The sequence below is a fragment of the Aotus nancymaae genome, unplaced genomic scaffold (genome assembly GCF_030222135.1).
Source record: "Aotus nancymaae isolate 86718 unplaced genomic scaffold, 86718_ANA_hifiasm-v0.15.2.pri h1tg000016l, whole genome shotgun sequence".
NCBI classification, from domain to species: Eukaryota; Metazoa; Chordata; class Mammalia; order Primates; family Aotidae; genus Aotus; species Aotus nancymaae.
The window spans coordinates 7,362,764-7,380,639 of record NW_026988428.1 but is presented as its reverse complement, the minus strand read 5'-3'; positions in this window follow the sequence as shown (position 1 = coordinate 7,380,639).

The following is a 17,876-nucleotide window of genomic DNA, read 5'->3' as shown; positions in this document are numbered from 1 at the left end:
GGAGAATCACCCCAGCCTGGGTAGCCAAGGCTGCAGTGAGCTGTGATCGTGGCACTGCACTCCAGCCGGGGCAACAGGAGTGAGACCCTGTCTTAAAAAAAAAAAGTTAGACAATATAGACCTCATTGTACATATACATGTTGCTGTTGATGATAACTACAGTGTGAAATTAAATGACCATGTACTAAGAAGATGATATCAGCCTAGCCAAGGATTTAACACAAAAGACTGGAATGCTTTCAAACCTCACTTAGTAACTTTGTTGCTGGATTACAAGGCCAAAAGCAAGCGGCTGCCTGGACACTGGCAATTCAGCTCTCCTTTAATCTTTCTTAAAATATCAAAGGTATGTTTATTTTAAAGATGTCCTCAGTGGATACATTTTTATTTAAAAACCTGGTCATCTAAAACTGAATTTATTTTTCCCCTAAAGCAGAAGAAAAACCTTTCTAGAAGTAATTGAAAATAAAAGCATTGCCTAAAAAACAAACAGTACTCAAAAATCATGATTATACAATAAGGCCATTGGCTAAAAATAACAGAGACAGAAAGTTCAGCTTGTGGTTTTTTACATTGTTTATTTTTATCCTCCTATTCTTAATAGGATCAGTTTTTTCCATGAACAGTTTATTGATCATTTGGTAAGTTTTTTTTTCTTTTTTTTTTATTAAAAGGCCGTTTATTTCCACTGTAAAGTGAGAAAATAAAATTTTCCTCAGAAGAAAAAATGTTTAACCTCATTAATAACCTGAGAAATACAGATTAAAATCAGATAGCAGGTTATAAACAATGAAATTGACTAAGATCAAAGACTCCCCCACCCCACCCCAATTCTCAATGTTGGTATGGTGTGTGAAAACAAGTCTAAATGGTGTTTTGATAGTATTAAGAAATAAACTAAAACAGTCTTTCTAGAGGTCATTTGGCAAAATCCCTTTAAAAGTGCATTTTTGGCCAGACACAGCCGCTCACGCCTGTAATCCCAGCACTTTGGGAGGCCAAGGTGGGTGGATCACATGAGGTCATGAGTTCGAGACCAGCCTAGGCAACATGGTGAAACCCCATCTCTACTAAAAATGCAAAAAAATTAGCCAGGCCTGGTGGCATGTGCCTATATCCCAGCTACTCGGGAGGCTGAGGCACAAGGACTACTTAAACCTGGGACATGGAGGTTGCAGTGAGCCAAGATTTCGCCACTGCACACCAGCTTGGGTGACACAGTGAGATTCCATCTCAAAACAAAAGTGCATATTTTTGACACAGCAATTTCACTTCTAGGAATGTAAACTACTAAAACAAGCTTTATGTGCAAAGCCTTACCTATAATTATTACATTATATTATATATTAATGACAGGGTTATTTGTAATAAGATGGAAGGAAGGAAGGTTAGAGAGGGAGGGAGAGAATAAAGGAAATCAGAATTTCCATCAATAGGAACTGGTTAAATAAACAAATGTGGTTCAGTGCATGTGTCAAAAGCAGTATTATTTTTCCATTGAAAGTGATGCTGTGGATAAATACTATTGAAATGGAAATTATTCACATATGTTACTAGGTTTAAAAAACAGATTACAAAACTCTATGTAACTGTATGTTTCTATTTATATGATGCTCAAGATCCAGCAAAGCCAATCTGCAGTGATAGAAATCCAAACAATGGTTGCCTGGGAGGGTGGAGAGAAAGTGGGTAGAGCAGAGGCTGATTTGGAAAGAAGAAAGGGAACTTTCTGGAGTGATGGAAATGCTCTAAGATGATATTCTTGCCATATGGCTTGTGGGGGGTGGGAGGTACAGAGTAGGTGGACATTTATCAGAATTCATCAAAATGGTCACTTAGCATCTGTACATTTTATTTCACATAAGTTATACCTCAATTTAAATGAGAAACAAAATCCTCAAATGTACAACATCATCTTAAGTTTATAATAAAAACAACGGTTTCTATTTGTACAGGCAGAAAAGGATTTTGAGACTGTCTTAGTCCATTCTGTGTTACTATAACAGAATATCACAGACTGGGTAATTTACAATAAGCAGAAATGTATTGGCTCACAGTTTGCCGGTATCTGGCAAGGACCTTCTTGCTGTATCATAACATGCAAAAGGCATCACACGGCAGAAAGGCAACAGAGAGAGGAGTGGGGGTTGGAAGAGAGAGGGAGAATGAGAAAGAGAGCAAGAGAAGGCTAAACTCATCCTTTTATAAGGAACCCACTCCTGCAATAATGCAATAATGGCATTAATCTATTTGTGATGGATCCACCCCCATGACCAAACTCCTCCCATTAGGCCCCATCACCATCAAGTTTCTAACCCATGGACTTTGGGGAACACATTCAAACGATAGCAGAGAGGATTTAGGGATAGTGGGATTATGGGCATTTTTAAACTCTTTTTTTTTTTTCTGACTTGTCTCAACAAATGTTGTAATAATTTAATAACAATTAAACACAAAATGCAAATTTATGCAAATGTGTTTCCGTGAGTTTCTCTTGCTCTTAATCTGAATATTTCCTTTTTTTTTTTTTTTAAATAAAGACAGGGTTTCACCATGTTGGTCAGGCCAGTCTTGAACTCCCGACCTCAGGTGATCTGCCCGCCTCGGCCTCCCAGAGTGCTGGGATTACAGGCATGAGCCACCACGCCCGGGCTCCTTTTTTTTTTTTTTTTTGAGACAGAGTCTTGCTGTAGTGCAGTGGCACCTCCGCCTCCAGGGTTCAAGCAATTCTCCTGCCTCAGCCTCCCGAGTAGCTGGAACCACAGGTGTGCACCATGACACCCAGCTAATTTTTGTATTTTTTAGTAGAGATGGAGTTTCACCATGTTGGCCAGGATGGTCTCCATCTCTTGACCTCATGATCCGCCCGCCCCTCCATATGCACTTCCTGGTCAGCTCAAAATGCCAAAGTTAAACCAAGAATTTTATCGTTCAGAGGCATGCTTGAAGTAGATTTTATTTCTGGTGCCCAAACCCCTCTCAGGTCCAGAGTAGAAAACTTCAAATTCCTGAAGGCAATGCAAATGCTTTATGGACTGAGAAGGAGCTGTTTCTTTGCATGTTTTCTGCCAAGTTTCTAAGAATGGTTTTGCCATTAGTTCCAAACCTACAGGCAGCACGGTCTGAGTTCCACCACCTCCAGCAGGCTTATTACAGAGAAGTCAGCTGGTCTTCATGTGACAGGGAAGCTTTCTGTGCCAGGTGTGCTCACAGCCAAGATTGGGTGTCTGCCACCTCATGCTGATGGCAGCTCATGTTCACATGCAGCCCACAGATAGCACACGCTGCTGGGTGGCAAACCATGCAGGCACAATTATCTCCTAACAATAATAGTGCAAACAATCATGGGCAGTTGGTTGAAGGATGGGAAGAGAAAGTTAACAAGCAGATAAAACATCGTTACACTTCTCTAAACTCCTGCAAGATGCAGCCCAGCGTGGTGGCTCATGTCTGTAATCCCAGCACTTTGAGAGGCCAAGGTGGGAGGATCACTTGAGGTCAGGAGTTTGAGATCAGCCTGGGCAATATGGCAAAACCTGTCTTTACTAAAAATACAAAATTTAGCCAGTCGTGGTGGTGCGTGCCTGTAATCCCAGCTACTTGGGAGTCTGAGGCAAGAGAATAGTTTGAACCCAGGAGGCGGAGGTTGAGGTAAGCCAAGATCGTGCCACCGCACTCCAACTTGGGTGACAGAGTGAGACTCCGTCTCAAAATAATAATAATAATAATAATAAACTCCTGCAGGATGGATACAAATTGAGAACTGAAGTAGGTAGGAATAAGTGAGAACAGAAGTCTAGTTTTTCCCTGGGATATAGCCAAAGAAACTAGTGGACAAACAGTGCTAAGAGAAACACCTCCAACAACCTGGCTTGGATCTGGTCCAGAGGAGAAGACAAATGTCCATGGATCTGCATCTCTAACCCGCCGGATAGCTAGACAAAAATGTCCCACAGGGCCATCAGAATTACCTGGTCTAACATCGCTAAACTGAACTCAACATCTCTTCCTTGCCTCCAACCTATGTCTTTTGCAAAGCCCCCAACTTGGTGAAATCCAACCAGTGACTCCTTTTACAAGAGCAAGAACTTAGAAGCCCTTTAGACATCCTCCTTCTTCATCTTCCACATATGATCAGTTCCAGGTCCTAGTTAGGACACTATCATCCTAATACGTTTCTGACTAGCCCTTCCTTCTTGTTGTGCTGCCAACTGTCACAAAGTCTATTTTCTGCCTCACTGCCTGAATGATCTCTCTACATTGCAAATCTGATCATGCCTCTGGCCTATGCCAGTCTTTCCATGGTTCTCCATTATCTACCCAGCGAGTTCTTGAGAAGATCTCAAATGCCTTCACTGCTAGGCACTCAAATGTGTGAAGCAATAGGGTTTACTATGGCCAAGGAGGAGGTTGTATGGACCTGCAGAAGATCTGTCCTACCAAAGTTATTCAAATCAAAAAATATTTTTAAAATAGCTGCACTGGCATGGGAAAACTCTTTCTGAGGTCACTTTAATACTCTTGGTCTACAATAGAGTCAAATTCCTGAGCCTGTGATGTAGCGGAAGCCTGTTTCTCTAGCCTTGTCTTCAGCTATGTTCAGTTAAGCAGCCTGCATTCTCCTGAAGGTTCTCTTTCACACGGTGATGCCTTTGAACATGATCTCTTCTGGTTGGGTCCATCTCCTTCTTTCCCTACCTTGCCTTGAAACTTATGTCAAGACCTCGTCTGCCAGCCTTTGCGGAGCCCTAGGGAGAGTTATATCCTGGACACGCATCTGTTATTGTTCTTTCCCAGCTAGCAAATATTTATTTTCCTTTTCCGCAAGTAGTACTTAGGGGGCTTGTCTTATAATGGCACAAATTGTATGTTACAAAACAAACAGCAAAGTCTAGAGACAGTTTTCCTCCCCAACATTTCAAATGAGATTGAGAAATTATTGTTTACATCACAAAATGCTATTTTTATTTTTAAAAATATTTCGGGTGTCCTTTGGGAGCTAATAGAGATTTTATGAGGGCCTCCAAATATTCCCTGTGTCCCTAGCTAGCCTTCCCCCAATAAACCTGTATTGAAGATGATAGTACTACAATCATAGGCCCCGAAAGCTGCTTCAGGCCTTGATCAGGTTCCCAAAATATTACAGGTGATATTAATCATGATCATAAAATTTTAGTTGTTCAAAAAAAGAAAGAAAAAAGAAATGGTTACATGCTCCAGTGCCTTTTTAAAAATCACTTTAAGAAATAAAAGGGAACTCAACTCCACTCCCACAACTGGGTCACAAGCTCCATTGGCTGAAGTAGTTGAGTTCCCAACCACATGAAATAGTTCTATTTCTCAGAACTTGTCCAAAAGACCTCTCCTGCCTGCAGAGATAGAAGTAAGGAAAAGAGAATCTTTCCTATGCCTTTAAGTTTGACCTGCTTCATTTTTTTTCCCCTCCCTTTCTGTCCATTGATTTGGGCCATCAAGGAAGTATAGCAGTAAAATAGGAAGTTGGAAAGGGAAGAGATAGTGAAGGATGAAGGGGTAGGCCAATCGCAGCGGGCTTTCAAGGGATCTCTGTCTATAGTGGCTGAGGTTAAATGAAGTTAACCACAAAGCTAGTCACTTCACCACTTCCTAATTTGTAGACTAATAGGCTGAGCTCTGGTTTAACTTAAACTTGTATGGTCTGGAGTGAACTCATTGGTTCTACACCAGTTCCTCACAGAATATTATATATTTTTTATTATTATTTTTGAGAATTTAAGTGTTTCTATTCTTTCCTTTCTTTTTTTCTTTTCTTTTTTTTTTTTTTGAGACAAAGTCCTGCTCAGTTACCCATGCTAGAGTGCAGTGGCATGATCATAGCATCATCGCACACTGTAGCCTTGACCTGCCAGGTTCAAGCAGTCCTCCCGCCTCAGCCTCCCAAGCATTTGGGACTATAGGCACACACCAAAACACCTAGCTTTTTTTTTTTTTTTTTTTTTTTTGAGAGATGAGGGGTTTTGCCATGATTCCCAGGCTGGTTTCGAACTCCTGAGCTCAAACGATCTGCCCACCTTGGCCTCCCAAAGTTCTGGGATTACTGGCACAAGCCACCACACCTGACTGTTTTTATTCCCTTTTTTTTTTTTTTTAAGACGGGGTTTCACCATGTTGGCCAGGATGGTCTTGATCTCTTGACCTTGTGATCTGCCCGGCTTGGCCTCCCAAAGTGCTGGGATTACAGGCGTGAGCCACTGCGCCCAGCTATTCTTATTCTTATTAACCAATCTGAAAGCAATTTACTTAATATCTGGCTGAAAAACACACTTACACACGCACACACAAAGACTATATTCTAATAGAAATGAACATGCAAATGATGAAATTTTGAGAAATACAGGAAAGTGTAAAGAAAAAAACTATAGCTAACCCAAAAATAAAAAGTATTAACTATTTCGTCAATTCTGCTATTAAGTTCTTTATATAGCTGGGACTGTATTCTATTCACAATTTATTTATTTATTTATTTTTTTTTTGAGACAGAGCCTCACTCACTCTGTCACCCAGGCTGGAGTGCAAGAGTGCAGTGCCACGATCAGGCTCACTGCCTCCTGGGTTCAAGGGATCCTGCCACCTCAGCCTCCAGAGTAACTAAGACTGACTACAGGCATATGCCACCATGCCCAGATAATTTCTGTACGTTTTTTAAGAGATGGCATTTGGGTTTGGCCATGTTGATCCAGCTGATATAACTTTTAATACTTAGAAATCTAACTTTGTAACAAGCTCTTGCCTTGCTTTTAGAAACTATGTAAGCATTGTTATTTATAGCTACATAGAACTCCTTGAAGTATATATATCGTAATTTATATGACAATTTTTCTACTAGTAGGCATTTAGTTTTTAGCTAAACATATTTTGGAACAATAATATGGATTTCAACCTTTTAAAGGCTCTCACTACCAGCAATGAAAGAATAAGACCTCTTTAAAGAAGGTACAGGCAGCAGTAGTTCAAAAGTATTTTAGTCACTGGTTTTCCTTTCCAAGAAAAACAGGCACAATATCACTGAATTATAGACAAAAGCAGGAAATACCCTGAAGTTTTCCCAAGAATAATATATTTCTTTTTCTTTCTTTCTTTTTTTTTTTTTGAGACAGAGTCTTACTCTGTCACCCAGGCTGGAGTGCAGTGGTGTGATCTCAGCTCACTGCAACGTCCGCCTCCTGGGTTCAAGCGATTCTCCCTCCTCAGCCTCCCGAGTAGATGGGATTACAAGTGCGTGCCACTACGCCCGGCTAATTTTCTGTATTTTTAGTAGAGACAGGGATTCACTGTGTTAGCCAGGAGATGGTCTTGAATTCCTGACCTCATGATCCATCCGCCTCAACCTCCCAAAGTCCTGGAGTTACAGGCGTGAGCCACCGTGCCCAACCAATAATATATCTTTTTGTTTGTTTGTTTTGAGACGGAGTTTTGCTCTGTCACCCAGGCTGGAGTGCAATGATGTGATCTCGCCTCACTGCAACCTCTGTCTCCTAGGTTCAAGTGCTTCTCCTGCCTCAGCCTCCTGAGTAGCTGGGATTACAGGCACCTACCACCACGCCCAGCTAGTTTTTTGTATTTTTAGTAGAGATAGGGTTTCGCCATGTTGACCAGGCTGGTCCTGAACTACTGACCTCAGGTGATCCACCCACCTCAGCCTCCCAAAGTTCTGGGATTACAGGTGTGAGCCACTGCACCCAGCCAATAACATATTTCTTAAGTACATGCTGATGTGAAGGTTGGACTTGTTCTAGGAAGTCTTTAGGAGAGAAAGGAGACTATATAATAGGTAGTATAAAGATGTGAAGTTGGGGGAAAGAAAGAACACGGCAAGTGTTTTGAAGTTAAGAACTCAGGCTCTTAGGCCAGGTGCGGTGGCTCACACCTGTAATCCCAGCACTTTGGGAGGCCAGGGCAGATGGATCATGAGGTCAGGAGTTCAAGACCAGTCTGAACAACATGGTGAAATCCTGTCTCTACTAAAAATACAAAAATTAGCCTAGCAATGGTGGCACATGCCTGTAATCCCACCTACTCAGGAGGCCGAGGCAGGAGAATCACTTGAACCTGGGAGGCAGAGGTTGCAGTGAGCACCAAGATCGCACCACTGCACTCCAGCCTGGGCAACAGAGGGAGACTCCATCTCAAAAAAAAAAAAAAAAGAACTCAGGCTCTTATGTGGTGGTGCTTGGCAGAGTTTCCCCACCATCATTGCCTTTGATGGTTGATGGTGACTGGACTCTGATAAGCTTACCACAAATCCTTAAATTCTAGGCAGAACTTTTTTTTAAACAAAGACCTTAAACAACCATTTGCTAACAGTAATCTCCTGCCTACTCTAAGTGTCTTTTCATCAAATCATTCCTCTTTTTCTATACTATTTAGACTTTGCCATCAATAGAGTGGGTAGCCAGATGTCATTTCACAGAATTCACATGGCTGGAATGGCTGCTGTAAGAATTCTTTTAAAGAGATGTAGAATTAAGAGTCTTCCCAAAACGCCATGTCCCTGCACTTTTGGAGCAATCTGGGGAAGATAAAATGCTGCATTACTATATTACATTTGTTTTCTCTTAAATCAATTCTTTTCTTAGAAAGTTATCTTAAAATTTTGATTCATTCTTCCTGCTTTGCCCAGTGTGTTTTCAATCATTTATCACAGTTTGTCTTCACAACACCCTGAGAGATGGGTAGGGCAGATGTTACTACTTCCACTTTCTTCACAAAGAAGAAAACAAATGAAGAGAGGAAAGCCACGGCCACCAGAACCCAGGTGTCTCATCTTTTTGGCCCAGGGTGTGTTCTCCTACCAGATTACCTGTGGCTTTGACAGATGGCATTGGTAGAGAGTCCACAGAGACATGAGTTGTGTCTCTGCTATTAGATATCTCAGAGTCGTTTTATACTTCAGTTTTTCAAACCTACCATAGACCCTGAGTATTTTCTTCAAGCACATATCAAAGTAGTCTTTTCTTTTTTCTTTTTTTTTTTTTTGAGATGGGTTTCGCTATGTTGCCCAGGCTGGAGTGCAGTGGCTATTCACAGGTGCGATCCCACTACTGATCAGCACAGGAGTTTTGACCTGCTCCATTTCTGACCTGGGCCGGTTCACCGCTCCTTAGACAACCTGGTGGTCCCCCGCTCCCGGGAGGTCACCATACTGTTGCCGAACTTAGTGCGGACACCCGATCGGCATAGCACACTACAGGCCAGAAATCCTGGGCTCAAGCGATCCTCCCACCTCAGCCGCCCGAGTAGCTGGGACTACAGGTATGCGCCACCGCGCCCGACAAAAGTAGTCTATCTTAAAATATCTCCAAGTTTTCTCCAGATTTGGATTTTTTAATTTTTAAATTTATTTTATTTTATTTATTTATTTATTTATTTTTTATTTTTTATTTTTTTTGAGACAGAGTCTCAATCTGTCACCCAGGCTGGAGTGCAGTGGTGCAATCTCAGCTCACTGTAACCTCTGCCTCCTAGGTTCAAGCAATTCTTGTGCCTCAGCCTCCTGACTAGCTGGGGTTACAGGTACACGCCACCACCATGCCCAGGTGATTTTTAAAATTTATTATCTAATTAACCTACATAGGCCAGGTGAGGTGGCTCACTCCTGTAATCCCAACACTTTGGGAGCCAAGGTAGGCAGATCGCCTGAGCTCAGGAGTTTGGGACCAGCCTGGGAAACATGGCAAAATCTCGTCTCTACAAAAAATGTGAAAATTAGCTGGGCTTTTGGCAGGTGGGAGATGGTGGGTGCTGAGGCAGGAGGATTGCTTGAGCCTGGGAGGTTGAGGCTTCAGTGAGCCAAGATCAAGCCACTGCACTCCAGCCTGGGTGACAGAGCAAGACCAGGTCTATTTAAAAAAAAAAAAAAAAAAAAACTTACATAGAAGTAGGAATAATTTTAGCATTCATTTTCCAAGTATGTAAGAGGAATTAAGATGAATCTTTACATAAAGTAACATATTTGAAAAACTGTTGAGATTTAAATGGCAAACAAAATTAGGATATGCCAGTGTCTTTTTTTTTTTTTTGAGATGGAGTCTCACTCTGTCACTCAGGCTGGAGTGCGATGGTGCCATCTTAGCTCACTGCATCCTCTGCCTCCTAGGTTCAAGCAATTCTCCTGCCTCAGCCTCCCAAGTAGCTGGGACTACAGGTGTGCACCACCACGCCCAGCTAATTTTTATATTTTTTTAGTAGAGACAGGATTTCACCATGTTGGCCACGCTGGTCTCAAAATCTTGACCTCAGGTGATCCACTCACCATGGTCTCCCAAAGTGCTGGGATTACAGGCATGAGCCACTGCCCTGGTGATAGTATTTTTTTAAACTACAAAAAACAATGCACATGTGTTTCAGAAAATCCTCAAATTGTGTTTTTCTTCTGCTGTCACACAATCATAAATACAGAAGACTTCTATGAGCAAAAGTGGGGGCTTCTCCTTACCACCCAATTCTGCAGCAGACACCAGCTAGGTGTCCTTGAATTCAATTCCGGTACTATCTACCTAGAAATAGTGTCAGATCCCACAGTGGAGGGTTCAGCCCCTAAGACTGCACCCCATCCCCCACTAGTCACAAGGTCAGGCCTCTGGAACTTCTGACTGACCAGCGTGGGGTTTCCACGACCCTCTCTTTGGGTTCGATTAATTTGCTGGAGCAGATCATAGAACTCAGGGAAACACGTTTACTGGTTTATTATGAAGGATATTAGAAGGGATACAAATGAAGAGATACGCCAGGAGCAGTGGCCAGGGAAGGAGCACCGAGCTTCCGTGCCCTCTCTGTGTACACCACCCTCTATGAACCTCCATGTGTTCAGCTATCTGGAAGCTCTCTGAACCCAGGGTGTTTATGGAAGCTTCAGGGTATTAGCATTCCTTCCCCCAGGGTATGGGGCTGGACCCTCTCTGGAATGAGGGCCTCAAGAACCACAATCAGGAAAGTGGGGAAAGATTAGAGTCCTACCTTGGGGCAGGTGAAAGGAGGGAAAAAAAAAGTCAAAGAGTTTCTGTTTCCTGAGGCTGGCCAGGCCCAACGTGGTAACAAAATGACTGTAACAAGGGCTATGGTTATTCTGAGCCAGTGAACCAGAAACTATGAGAAAACAAACAAACAAACATAGATATGTATACACACACAGCACATCTGTATAATCTAGGTTCAATTTTTTTATACCTGCCAGTGAAGATGTTCCTTTCAGCTTTTTTTTTTTTTTTTGAGAGACAGTCTCCCTCTGTCACCCAGGCTGGAGTGCAGCGGCACAACACTGGCTCACTGCAACCTCCGCCTACCAGGTTCAAACAATTCTCCTGTCTCAGCTTCCTGAGTAGCGGGATTACAGGTGCCCACCACCACACCCAGCTAATTTTTGTATTTTTAGTAGCAATGGGTTTTCACCATGTTGGCCAGGCTGATCTCGAACTCCTAACCTCAGGTGATCCACTCGCCTCTGCCTCCCAAAGTGCTGGGATAACAGGCGTGAGGGACGGCGCTTGGCTGTCCTTTCAGCTTTTAGATAGAAGGGAGAAAGAGGTCAACTCAGATATCCAGAACCAAACTAATGAACTTATATTGTTCTTTTCTATTTCTGATCAAACAAATTTCCAAACAGCCATTCCAGGCTCTGATATAACAAGTGTACACAACTGGTATTCCAGCAGAGCAGAGATTCATGTCCATTATCTAAAAAAAATATGAAATAGCCTCTTCTCCTCTCATTCTTCCTCTCCTCAATTTTCCTAGTGGCTTACAACTTAATATTTTAATATTTCTAAAACTTACAGACAATTTAAAAAAATAAAAAAATATATAGAATGCAACCATATCTCAACTTTGACAATAGATCAACTAATGGCCAATCTAGTTTCCTTCACACTCCTACCTAGATTTTTTTTAAAGGAAATTCCAGCCATCATAGTACTGCAGCTGCAAATATTTTACTATATATGTTTAAAAGATAAGGAGTCCTTTTTTTGAATATTATCACACTGCCCCAAAAGCAACAATAGATGGTTCATATCATCACATATTCAGTGTTCACATTCCCTAATAGTCCTTATAAATGTCCTCTTAAAAATATTTACTGCCTATTGAGAAAAATTAGTCATATCAAAAATTTGTTTAAAAGTTTGTTGGTGCCAGGCACGATGGTGCACACCTGTAATCTCTGCATTTTGGGAGGCTGAGGCAGGTGGATCACGAGGTCAAGAGATCGAAACCATCCTGGCCAACATGGTGAAACCCCGTCTTTACTAAAAATACAAAAATTAGCTGGGCGTGGTGGTGCGTGCCTGTATTCCCAGCTACTCAGGAGACTGAGGCAGGAGAATCGCTTGAACATGGGAGGCGGAGGTTGCAGTGAGCTGAGATCACACCACTGCACTCCAGCCTGGCAAAAAAGCGAGACTCCGTCGCAAAAATAATTAATAAATAAATAAAAGTTTTATTGTTTGGGGTTGGGTGTGGTGGCTCATACCTGTAATCCCAGCACTTTGGGAGACTGAAGCAGGTGGATCACTTGAGGCCAGGAGTTTGAGACCAGCTTAGCCAACATGGTGAAATCCTGTCTCCACTAAAAATACAAAAATTAGCTGGACGTGGTGGCATGTGCCCATGATCTCAGCTAGTTGGGAGGCTGAGGTAGGAGAATCGCTTGAGCCTCGGAGGCAAAGGTTGCAGTGAACCAAGATCATGCCATTGCACTCCAGCCTGGGTAACAGAGTGAGACTCTGTCTCCAGAAAAAAGTTTGTTTGAATCTGCATCAAAACAAGGTCCTGGCTGGGCATAGTGGCTCACAGCTGTAATCCCAGAACTTTGGGAGGCTGAGGCAGGAGGATCACTTGAGCCCAGAAGTTTGAGACCAGCCTGGGCAACATGCTAAAACTCCATCGCTACCAAAAATACAAAAATTAGCCAGGCATGCTGGTGCATATCTGTAGTCCCAGCTACCCAGACACTGAGATGGGAGGATCACTTGAACCTGGGAGGCAGATGTTGCAGTGAGCCATGATCAAGACCACTGCACTCCATCCAGCCTGGGTGACAGAGTGAGACTCTGTCTCCAAAACAAACAAACAAACAAAACCCCCCAAAACCAGTGTCCATTTATTGGAATAATTAGCATGTCTCTTATGGGCAACATTGTCCTTTTTTAGCCTTTATCCTCAAATAAAAAATTGTTACGTAGCAAAAAAACCATTTCCAGATGAAGCAAGAGTTGAAAATGCTGTCCTGAAGAAGTCTGTGAAAATGTCAAGTCATGCCTTTGCGAGGAGATAACTACTTGGCATATACCTCTCCCTGAATGATAAAGAAGGAAAGAAGAAATGTACTTCTAATAAACATATTCATTAGCCATGGAGAACTGCATGTAAACATGATGCTTGCGAAGCAGATGCTCTGCAGTAAATGGGAACTGAGAAAATCGGTAACAAATTGTAAATCTGAAAATCATTTCTTTATTTCAATGAAAGAGAAGTTTAAAAACAGTCAAACCAAAAGGTCTGCTTTTAAAGTACTGCAAATGCTGGTCAGATTGATCAATCCTTTTTAGAGTTGTAAAGCTTTTTAATTTAATGCTTTTTAATTTTCAGTTTGCTTACTTCATTCTTTTGTAAAAGAAAAAAAATCACTTTAGATTAAATGAAATTGTAATTAAGACTTCTACTTCCATATCTCACTTTATGAGCTTATTTTCTGGATCTCCCCTTAAAAAACCAAGTTCCCTTTTCATTTTAAAATTAAAGAAACTCCTGGGCTAGTATCTAACACATACAAACTGATAATTACCATGTAATAGAAGCAACAGAACAAGCTCACAGTAATACAGTGCAGGAGGTAAAAACGTGGGCAGGATAGAGAGAAGGCTGCCCCGTTTCTTAGTCTGTAAACATGGACAATAAATAGTAGATGCCTCATAAGGCTGATGCTGGGATCAGTCAAATGAGATCATGCAAAGCACCCAGCACTGGCTAACACTCAATAAAGAATAAATAGCCATTATGATCATTAGAAAGACATAGGAAGAGACTTTTGTCATTGTCACGGTTTTATCTTAAAATGTTACTGTATGTTAACATTCTGAGTGGTTACAAGAGAAAGCAACAAGTGTCCTGCATTGCTCAGGATCATACCTCCTCCAAGATACCCTGCTACATTGTTAAAATACCTTGGCGGGGGTGGGGGGGGGGTGGGGGGGGGTGGGAGGGGCAGGCATGGTTGGGGGGGAAGTATCCGATTAAGCCAATGTTAAACTGTTTCCTTTTCAGAAAGTTTGAAATACATGAAAACAGCATAAGAAATAGCTCTGTTTATAATGAGTTCTAGGTAAGACAATATTGTGGTAAGTGAACTAAACAAAGATTAATCTGAAATTGGACTCTGATCCCCAAGTGAACCAGCCGGTGTAGCCTGGTCTTTACTGGACTCGAGGAGGAAAAACAAACCTGTGTCTATCTCAGCCGTGATCTGGCTGGATATGATCTAAGCTTTGAACAGTGCCTAAGCGCATTTCAGATGCGTATTATATGTTAAATACTAAGCAGGGAGCGTTGAGCTGGGGCAGTGCATCATGATACTGAGGAATTGACATAGGAAAATGCATAGCATTGTAATTTGATCTTTTGCTATTCTTTTATTTATTTATTTATTTATTTATTTATTTATTTATTTATTTTTGAGACAGCGTCTTGCTCTGTGGCCCAGGCTGCAGTGCAATGGTGCAATCTCGGCTCCCTGCAACCTCTGGCTCCCAGTTCGAGCAATTTTCCTCCCTCAGCCTCCCAGGTTGCTGGGATTACAGGTGCACACCACCATGCCCAGCTAATTTTTGTATTTTTAGTAGAGATGGGGTTTTGCCAGGTTGGCCAGGCTGGTCTCAAACTCCTGACCTCAGGTGATCCACCTGCCTTGGCCTTCCAAAGTGTTGGGATTATAGGTGTGAGCCACCCAACCTGGCCTATTTTCTCATTTTAGTCAGACAAGTTTCCTTTTCTGTTAGATCTCTCCCCAATAATTGCAAAAACCAACCAAATAAATAAATAAGTATGGGAGAGAGGTGGTTATTTATATTATGAAAATATTATTCAGTTTAATTCATTGAAGAATCTAAGATCCTTCCCTCCACAGTGTTAAAATCCATAGCCCTCTCAATTACTCTTCCACACTTTGAGGAAAAGGAAGAGAGGGAAGAGAGATCTCCAATAGAAATTTCCTTGTTAATAACATCTTATGTTTCTTTAAATGTTTTAGAGTTTCAAAGCACTTTCAGACTCACTCTGGTATCTCAGTTAAGCCTTGTGCAAGATGCCATAAATCATACTATACTCATCTAAGAGGTGAGAAAAGCCATGGATTAGAGGTGAAGCAAATATAAATACTAGTAAGTAGTTATATATATATATATATACACACACACACACATATATAGTAATTGGTACATGTGAGACCTGAAGCCAAGATTTTTTTGTTTTGTTTTGTTTTGTTCTGAGATGGAGTCTCGCTCTATCACTAGGCTGGAGTGCAGTGTCACGATCTCAGCTCACTGCAACCTCCACCCCCTGGGTTCAAGCCATTCTTCTGCTTTAGCCTTTCAAGTAGCTGGGACTACCACCATGCGCCACCATGCCCAGCTAATTTTTGTATTTTTAGTAGACACGGGGTTTCACAATGAGGGCCAGGATGGTCTTGATCTCTTGACCTCATGATTCGCCCACCTTGGCCTCCTAAAGTGCTGGGATTACAGGCGTGAGTCACCGTTCCCCGCTGAAGCCAAGATTTTTAAACCAGGTCCAGTGGCCAGGAAGCTGAAGCAAGTGGCTCATATTACCTTGGTGGGGCTGTTTTCCTCCCTTCTGTGATTTCCTTCCAAGCATCTTCCCTTTTTCTTCTCAGTTAATTCTGATTCATGCATTCCCTTATGTAATTAATAAATGGGAAAGACTTGAGTGAACAAATATTCAGCCAACTTGTATTTATTGAGCAAACTAGAAGTCAAATCTTTGACGGGTTTTAAACAGAGGAAATAGAATCTCTTGTAATTTAAAAAGACCATAGTGAGGCCGGTGCAGTGGCTCATGTCTATAATTCCAGCACTTTGGGAAGCTGAGAGGGCAGGTGGCCTCTCAAGACCAGTCTGGGCAACATGGTGAAACCCCATCTCTACTAAAAAATCCATACATTAGCCAGGGATGGTGACATGCACCTATGGTGGTTCCAGCTACTTGGGAGGCTAAGGCAGGAGAATCCCTTGAGCCTGGGATGTGGAGGGTGCAGTGAGCTGAGACAGCGCCATTGCACTCCAGACTGTGCAACTGAGCCACGATTAATAACTTTATTAATGTGAACCAATTATCCAGAAATAATAATCACATATTAGCCATGGTGGAGTTCCTAGCTAGATGTGTTCTGCATGTGTTTGTAAATCCTGGACATCGTTAAATTTCAAGTGCCTTCAATAAGAAATCAATGGCTTAGAAAACATCTCTGCAGAGTCTTGATAAGATTTCTAATTGTGGTGAAGCCTCATTCCTTAAGTCATTTATTCAACACTAACTCATTTTACAAACTTACATCTGCTGGGCTCTGGGAGTAAGAAGATGAGTTAGATGCAGCAGTCCCAAATCTAAAGGAGGTTGGAGACTAGAAAGGAAAGACCAGTGCCTGCTCTGAGCTCTCCAATGGTCCCCAGCTCCCTCTGCCAAAGGCGAAACCAGCTTCCCTCTGCTCTGCAGCCACACTGGCCTTTTCTTTGATTTCTGAGAACTCACCTCACTCCCTCCCACTCTGGGCTCTGCAGAAATCCCAGTTCCCTTTGCCTTGAAAGCTCTTGGTGAATTTAGCTCCACTTCCTTCAGCCCTCAGCTCCTGCCTTGCTGCCCCAAGAACCTTTTTCTGACTGCAGATCTGGTCAAATCTCTGTCTGAAACCCTCTACTACCTTAGACACCATTACATTGGTAGATTTACATGTACACGTGTGATCATTTAATATTTGAAGGTTTGTTCTCAGGTGCCTACGCTCCTGGAGAGACAGGGGATGCTGGTTTTGTTAGATGCCAGCGCCTGGTATACAACAGACCCTCCAGGGGTGAAAAACCAACCAACCAAGTCAGGACCCAAGCAACCTGGGCCTCTGTGGAAGGCGCGGATGGCCTGGGTTTGGGTTTCTCTGGAGGTACCTTAAGACCAAGCCTCCTGGCTCATATCTTAGCCCTTCTAACACTCTGAAGTATAGAGGTTGTTTGTTCCAAGTCCCGAAGGGACTGTAAGCTTCAGATAGCAGAGCATCCAGCTGTGCTGTTAGTTAGCATGAGATCCACATGAAAACCACTTTGCAAGTATTAGCCATTGCCAGTATTAATAAATACTTTCCGGAAGGTGGGACAAAGTGGAGATGTTATAGACAGCTTCAAAGAAATGTTTAAACTTGAGTTGACTCTGAAAAATACAAGCCATCCCCAACCAAAGATTAAAAATCCAAATACAAAAAAAAAAAAAAAAAGGAAATTTGCCTACTCCTCATTTGTGAAAACAAAGAAAAAACACACACATATAACGTCTTAACCTTTCTAGGCCTTCACTCTCCCCATTCCCCGCGCTACACGGGCGAATTTTGGACGTATCTACACAGTCACCGCGGAGTCTCTGCAATTGCCACAACGTCCCCTGGCTTTTCCTGAGCAGGGAGCAACTTTGGTGAGGATGTATGTAGTTACATCCCCTGTAGTGGAGCTGGTATTTAGGGTCCTTATTGGCAAAGTCGAGGGTATATGCAGGGAGGGAGGGAGGAGACCTTGGCTTCTTTCCATTCACGGGCATGTTTCCGGGGCACAGTCATCCCACACTGG